Raw genomic sequence first — 8,849 nt, forward strand, 5'->3', positions numbered from 1 at the left:
AAGGAAAAATCGTGCCCCAAGTGCACTTTTCCCAGTTTTAAAACATTTGTGTTTCTTATGAACACCTTTTCTTATGCGGAGAATCTACTTCTTTTGCATTACCATGTGCAAATTGCCCAAAATAGGCATACAAATGAATGAACATTTCATAAGAATAGACAAAAAGCGGAAATTTATCGCATTCTACCCCCCTTAAAGAATAAGAGTTAAGCCCTCGTAACTCACCTCTAGGAATAGGTCTGGATACTTTTTTCTCATATCATCTTCGGCTTCCCACGTTGCCTCTTCGACTCGTGGTTAGACCAAAGAACTTTACGATGTGGACATCTTATTGCGTGTACTAGCACTTTCCTGTCGAGAATCTTGACAGGTCTTTCCTCATATGTGAGGCTACTATCGATCTGAACTCGTTCAGGCTCTAGGACATGACGCTCATCAGGGATATAGCGCTTAAGTTGGGAAATATGGAATACATCATGCATCTTCTCAAACTCCATTGGCAGCGCCAATCTATAAGCTACTTTCCCAATACGCTCCAAAATCTCATATGGGCCTACATACTTAGCACTTAGCTTGCCCTTTTTCCCAAATCTCATCAAACCTTTAGTGGGTGATACTTTCAAGAACACTTTATCACCTATAGCAAACTCATCTTCGCGTCGTTTCAAATCAGCATAACTTTTCTGCCTATCTTGCGCAGCTTGAATTCGAGCCTGAATTAGTCTGACATTCTTGACGGTCTCCTCAATAAATTCAGTCCCCAAGACTATATTTTCACTAAAGTCATTCCAGCAAATGGGACTTCTACATTTCCGTCCATATAATGCCTCAAAAGGTGCCATCTTAATCTCGCATGGTAACTATTGTTGTAAGAAAACTCAATCAAATCTAATTGGTCCTCCCAACTACCTTGAAAGTCGATCGCACATGCTCTCAACATTTCCTCCATAGTCTGATTAGTCCTCTCAGTCTGACCATCAGTCGCAGGGTGAAAGGCGGTGCTCATTTTCAACGTTGTCCCAAGATTTAATTGGACCTTTTTCCAAAATTTCGATAGAAATCTAGAGTCACGGTCAGATACAATGTCTTTTGGAACTCCATGAGTCTCACCACATGCTTATATAAGTCTTAGCGAGCTGTTCTTTTTCCATGTCTCCTTAAAAGGTATAAACACGGCAGATTTGGTCAATCTATCCACAATAACCCAAACGTGTCATTTCCACTTCTCGTCTTAGGTAAGGCAGTCACGAAGTCCATAGAAATAGAATCCCATTTCCATCCAGGAACCTCTAAGATTGAACCTTCCCATGGTCTCTTATGGTCTATCTTCACCTTCTGACAGGTTAGGCACTTAGACACATATTCAGCTACTCTCGCTTCATGTTTGGCCACCAATAGATACCTTAAGGTCTTTTATACAATTTATCACCCCAGGGTGCACAGAATATGGGGTATTATACCCTTCATCCATAAGGCGTCTCTTAAGGTCATTACACTTCTGTGGTACACACCACCTCCCTTTAAACCTTAGACTCCCATCATCATGAATCTTAAATCAGCTTCCTTTCCTTGCTTCATTTTCTCCTTGATCTTATCTAGGTGCTCATCACCAACTTAACCCTCATGATCTCATCGAAAACTGACATCCCAAAGAAAGAGTACTAAGTCTGCCTCACTTTCCCCAGGATTTAAAATTTCTAGGCTCAGCCTTTCATACTCGACACAACTCCTCAGGACTATCAAAGCACTAAGCTATGACTCGATTTCTACTTAGGCATCAGCAACCACATTTGCTTTCCCTCATATACTGGAGTCTAGGTCATAATCCTTTATAACTCTAGCCATCTTCTTTGCCTCATATTCAGGTCTTTTTGAGTGAAAATGTACTTCAAGCTCTTATGGTCTGTAAATATCTTACAAGTCGCTCCATATAGATAATGTCTCCAAATTTTCAATGCAAACACTATGGCAGCTAACTCTAGATCATGGGTAGGGTAATTAGCCTCATAAGGTTTCAATTGACGCGACGCATACGCTATTACCTTACCATTTTGCTGTAACACACATCCTAGACCATTATTCGAAGCATCACTATATACCTCAAATCCCTCATTTCCATTAGGCAGGGTTAAAATAGGTGCAGAGGTTAAACGATCCTTTAAGATCTGAAAAGCTTCCTCACACTTTTCATTCCACTCAAACTTGGACTCCTTTTTCATCAAATTGGTCATGAGGTCTTGCTATCTTTGAGAAATCTCGCACGAATCTCCTATAATAGCCAGCTAGACCCAAGAAACTCCTAATGTCTGACACACTCTTTGGAGTTGGCCACTCACTCACAGCTTGAATCTTAGCAGGATCTACTGAGACTCCTTCCTTAGACACATAGTGACCCAAAAATGCTACTTCTCTCCAAACGAAACTCCACTTAGAGAACTTGGCATATAATTGGTTTTTCCTCAATGTCTCCAAAATCCTCAAGTGCTCATCATGCTCAGCTTCATTCCTCGAGTATATTAGAATGTCATCAATGAAAACCACTACAAACTTGTCCAGAAATTCATGAAAGATCCTATTCATTAAATCCATAAATATAACAGGAGCATTGGTTAACCCAAATGGTATCACAGTGAACTCATTGTGACCATAACGCGTTCTAAAGGCAGTCTTAGGTACATCCTTATCAGCTACCCTCAATTGATGATATCCTGAACGTAAGTCAATCTTTGAGAACACACTCGCTCCATTCAATTGGTCGAATAGGTCATCTATTCTAGGCAAGGGATATTTGTTTTTGATGGTTACATTGTTCAACTCCTTATAGTCAATACATAACCTCATACTTCCATCCTTTTTCTTCAACAACACAGAGCTCCCCAAGGTGATGCACTAGGCCTAATATAACCTTTATCTAAGAGCTCTTGCAATTGCACCTTCAATTCACTCATCTCAGGAGGTGCCATTCTATAGGGTGCCTTAGATATAGGTGCAGTTCCAGGAACTAAGTCTATAGTGAACTCAACAGCTCTAGCAGGTGGCATACCTGAAATCTCACTTGGAAACACATCCATAAATTCGTTCACTATTATTGGGACATCCTCAAGTTTTAACTCGGCTTCCTTACTCACATCCTGCACACTACAGAAAATAGCTCACACCCCTTTCTCATCAATTTCCTCACTTGCATGGCAGAGATAACTCCAAACTTCTTAGGTTTCCCAAAACGTTAATAGGAGGTCAACTTTCCTAAAGGGTTCCTCAACACTACTCTCTGAATCTCACAATCGATATTGGCCTTGTAAAGACTCAACCAGTTCATCCTAAGAATTACATCTAGGTCTCCCAAACTAAATTCTATTAGGTCAGACGGAAAGAGACAACCTCCTATCTTCAAAGGTAGATTTTTAAACAACTTAGTACACCTTATGATTTCTCTAGCAGGAATATTGATACAAAAGTCAATTTCTTCATAATCTACTAACCCCAATTGATTTTCCTCAATCAAACCTTGCTCAAATCACTAAGCCTTTAACTCCTCAGTGGCTACTACTTCAAGCGCAAATCTAGACAATGCTATGACTTGCTATAATACTTAGAGATGTTCATACTTCTCATCCTAAGGTTTATGAACTCCTGAGCCTTTTTATTTCTCATAAAAGTAGGGTAAAACTTTTCTCTTAAAGCAGCAATAAAGGATTCCCAATTAGACTCTTTCATAATACTAAGTCTAGTCTCATTCTCTTTCCACCATAAGTCAGCCTCATCTTTCAGATAAAGTATAACTTGACCTACTTTCATACTCTCAGGACAGTTCATAGCCCCAAAAATCTTTTCAAACGCCCTAACCCGACTCTCTAAGAGGATAGGGTCAGCTTGCCCCTTATAGAACAACGGTTTAATCTTAGCTAGTCTCTCAATCATGTCCCCATCAAAATCGGGATTCTCAGGTCTTTCTTGAGTCAATTTCTCTACCAATAGGCGAATAGCAAAAGCTAATTAAGGCTGCATTGTTGTTTAATACTCTACTTCGCAACTGAAACTTGACGTAACTCTACTTTAGGTTCCAACATAACTTACATGCCCATCTAAGAAGGCAATATTTGAGTTGACCATAAAGATCGCCTCAATAAACAATTTCTCGACTAGTTTCAAGTTCAACATGAATTGTTCTCTAATAATCACACAATCATCCATGTAAAATATATTCACATCAACGTGCAAGTAGAAACAAGCAAGCAAGAATATAATCACATAATGAAAAATAATTAAATAATAAAATATTTCCCATCACGTGCCCAGCATAAATTCTTACTCACTCATATAAATAAATAATAACTTTTATTCCTCAATCGGTAATAAGAATATTCTCCCAATCCAAAATAACCAACTTATTCCTCAACAATATAAGAATGTTAAATAAATAAATTTAACCCATCGTAGCTTGACTACTTTCCAACAACTAATCTTAAACCATAAATAAATACTCTTATGCATGGAGTTACATTGTCTTTCCTATCCTTATTTCTTTATACTTCTATGGAGTAAACATTTCATCTTCAAGTCTCAGAATCTTCACTATAATAATAATAATAATAATAATAATAATATAATAATAATAATAATAATAATAATAATAATAATAATAATAATAATAATATATAATAATAATAATAATAATAATAATAATAATAATAATAATAACTCGAATTCCTAGATCTAGTATATCTTCAAATCCTTTTGGGTTGATGTCCATTTTCATCCATCTCTAAAACATTCACATCGCTCAAACAAGGTCTCCAAATAACATTGTAGATGTCCTTTCAGGTTTGCACTCTAGTACAATCAAACTCTTGAATTACTTCATATATCGCTAACAGGGATACCTATTTTTAACACATAATTCCTAATGATCTCCAGGCTAATGTAACTATAACTTCCAGGCTCATGACATCGAACATACATTCTCATCATCACTCAATACGATTGGGTTATGGTGGCTTCCTACTCTATTAACTTGTCTGACAGACATAGTTAAGGATTTACAACAAATAAACCTATTCCAATGGATATACTTAGTACTCTCCCTGAACGCAATTCCCAACAATAAACAATAAAGAGTTACCATTAACATCATAGGCACAAGAATGTAACAATTAGCAGGGAAGAAAAATATTCATGCATCATTAGCAGGAAAGAATAATAATAATGCATCGTTAGCAGGAAAGATTAATAATAATGCATTATCAGCAGGGAAGAAAAATATAATGATGCTAAACTAACTATTGAGTGCAGGCATATAATATTTCTATCCTATATGCCCTTCCTATACTACCCATTCTCACAATGCAATAATATAAACCTTAAAGGCATGAAAATATAATGCAGACACTTTTATGAATAATATTACTTAAGTGTCTAAAAAAATTTCGAGTAGGAAAAAACAATTTCGGACTATTACTTTCGAAAAAAAAAATTTCGACTTACCAAAAAAAAAATTTCGGACTTACCAACATATTCGAAAATAATTCCGAAGCACTATGATTTTTCGAAAAATTTCGAACACTAAAAGAAATTTCGAATAAAAAAAAAATTTGAACCATCAGGATTTTCTGAAAGAAAGAAAAAAAAAATCGGTTATGTAAAAAAAAAATTCGGTCTAAAAAAATACTCTATATAAGTTTTCAAAATGAATAAGTAGGAGCAATTCTAAAGTTTCCTTCAAATAACTAGTAAACTAGTTAGCTAGTTAGGCGCCTATAAGTTTTGAAAATAAACTAAAGCTCCCAGATACCACTTTGTAACACCCCAATAATTCTCTCTTTTCTAGAAATTACTTTTATAAATACACAAGTGGACAATTACCCAAGTATTATCGCTCGTGTGATAACGTATCGACTTATTCAGAATTTTGCAGCGGAAAGACGATTAACCAAAAACCAACTTTATTAAAACTCACTAAGTAAATGACAAATGTCGAGAATCTAAACAACCAACTTAAATATTCAAACAACTGAAATAAAACATGTTCCTATGAAAGCATAAATTAAACTATGCTAGATACACAGTCTCTCCACTCCAGATTCCCAATGAGACGCACATCTGCGAACCTGTAATGTCAATGCTATATCGACTCTGCTCACCAGAAGGATCATCACAGGATCAATAGGCAAAGCCATGATCACACACACAAATAAAGCACGTAATCAGCAAAGCTGAGTACTACATATCAAACATAAACATTCCTAAACATGATACCAGACAATAACTTGCATGAATAACTAATAAAGTAATCATACAATAATCTGCAAGCAACTTTTACTGAACTAAACTCAAAGCATCTTTTTATTACTTTAAATGAAATAGTTATTGGAACGAGTTGTCTTGCCTACTAATATGAAATACGGGAGCTACCACGTATTCCAAAAATGACCTGCGATATCGAGGAACCTTTGAAATAAAAGAGGGATGGTGATCAATCCATTCCTAGAAAAGCTATGGCACGCTCACCATAACCCCAGCCCTTGATGTCCAACTCTAGACGTGCACCAGTCTAAAGTCTATAACAATTCTCGTTACACTTTACTTTATTTACATATTATTACTTGTGTTGACACACACATACAAATAACACATAAATAATAATCAGACAGTCACAACTGAACTTCTTTTATCTTTGGATTTAACAAGTGATCACAACTTACAATCCAAGACTACTTTAATTCCTTTTTACTCTTAACTTTCTTTACTTGTTGAACCTAGCCAACAATAATCTTACCTTTATATAGGTATAACTTGTAAACTTACCAAATAAGGTCCACGGTCCTCATAAGATAATAAAAATAATACTTCTCAAAGAACACATGAATAACATGATTCAACTTTATAACATATACTAATTCTTCATGCGAATTAATAAATAAACTTTCTTAACATGCTTGCATCAATTATTCCATACAAACATATAATTCGATATTCATAATAAATTCCAAGTCACATGTTGCGCACATGCATAAAACATGTAAATCAATTACTAGAAGTCACATATATGAACAAAATAGGTTCCTATACATGATACTAAAATTTAAATCTTCCTTAGAACATGATACTAAGCCACATAGCACGTAACAATGTACGTACCTCGTATATACTAGCCTGTAGGCCATTTTTAATCCGTTAAAAGTTCCCTAGTAGATATTCTCCGCCTAGAAAACAAGGCAACTAAAATTAATAACTTAAAATAAAAATTACAGCAGCTTTAAATAATTTAAAACCCCTTTAAAACACGTTTAAAAATCAATTTTAGGTCAAACTTGGATTATTTTTAATTCCTAGCATAGTACTACTATTCTAGCAATTAAAAACCCTTAAAAACTCTATAAATAACCCTTTTATGAAATTACAGCATCTTTAAACTTTAATAAACCTTCTTTAAACATGTAAAATATATTTAAAATCACATACTAAGTAAATCTCATAGTACATAATATACAAATATAGTTTTCTAGCAATTTAAAACCCTAAAACTCATGTTTTCATGATTAAAACTATAAATCTAAACATAATAATAAATCTGAAATTTTCTTATAATATATAAACTATAGATAACGAAATTACTTATTAAAAACAGTACTTTAAACTAACAAACGTGATTAATAATAAATAAAACATAAAAATACGTAGTCTTTAATGAATCTTAAGACGGAGATAATGATCGTGGGATAGATGGTTGTGGTGTGCAGAGGAATTCACGCATCAATAGGTATATTTCTATACTATTATTTGATTCATACTAGTTTATGCAATGATCGTGGGATAGATGTTCAAGTATATGATACTTGGTTTTCTGCATTATGCATCTATCATCCTACAGTGGTATCAGTTAGCCTATTGCATAGATTAATATGATCATGTTGATGCATGTTTTCCTTTATTTTAATTCATTTAGGGGAGGTTATTAGCATGTGGATATTGTTTGCATGATTAAAATTGGATTTTAATCTAGTGGGAGTATAAAAGTTGTTTATACATTTTTTGATACATGTATATATACATATATAATTGTTATATTGTTTCATGTTTTAGTTAAGTTGTTAATTAGAATATGATGTATATATGTATGATTCATGAATTGCATGCTTTGAGTTTTTTATGCTTAATTTGATTATGTAAAATTTATGGCATGAATTCATGAATTAGAGGCCAAGTGTGATTTATTTATGCATAAAAGTGTTTTAATGTATAACGTATTTCGATTAAAATTACTTGAATTGAGATCGGAAAAACGGAAGCAGAAAGCTTCTCGCGAGCCGCGATGCAGATCACGAATCGCGACCCTGATCGCGAGTCGCGAACTAGCTCGCGAGTCGCGAGCGGTGGTCTGCCTCAACGACTTGTTTCTCCTTCAACGGATAAAAAGTTAAATCTGTTTATTCCTTAATGCATATTAAGTAGTTATTATGCATGGTATTCTATGCTAATGCTTAAATGAATTAAAATTATGATGAGAGTTTCATTTTATGGTATTTAATTCTATGTTAGGATGTTAGTTTTAATAAATTGATTAATTCTTTCATGCTAGTTTTTGTGATTAAATATCATGCTAAGTTTATATTTTAATGTGATTGAAATATATGTGGTGCCTAAAAGTGCTTAAGTATTGTTCTTTAAATTTAATAGTTGATTAAATTTGTTAGATTAATATTCAAGAGACATTAAGGGATAAATTCTGATGTGATTAAAATTTATCTTAAGGTACTAACCATTTGATTTGATATGAGATTAAATAAAGATGGTGCTATGTTGTTTTAAAGTTGTTAAAGCATAATAATTTATTTTAATAGTTGATTAAA

This window comes from Beta vulgaris, chromosome 6 (genome assembly GCF_026745355.1).
Source record: "Beta vulgaris subsp. vulgaris cultivar EL10 chromosome 6, EL10.2, whole genome shotgun sequence".
NCBI lineage: Eukaryota > Viridiplantae > Streptophyta > Magnoliopsida > Caryophyllales > Amaranthaceae > Beta > Beta vulgaris.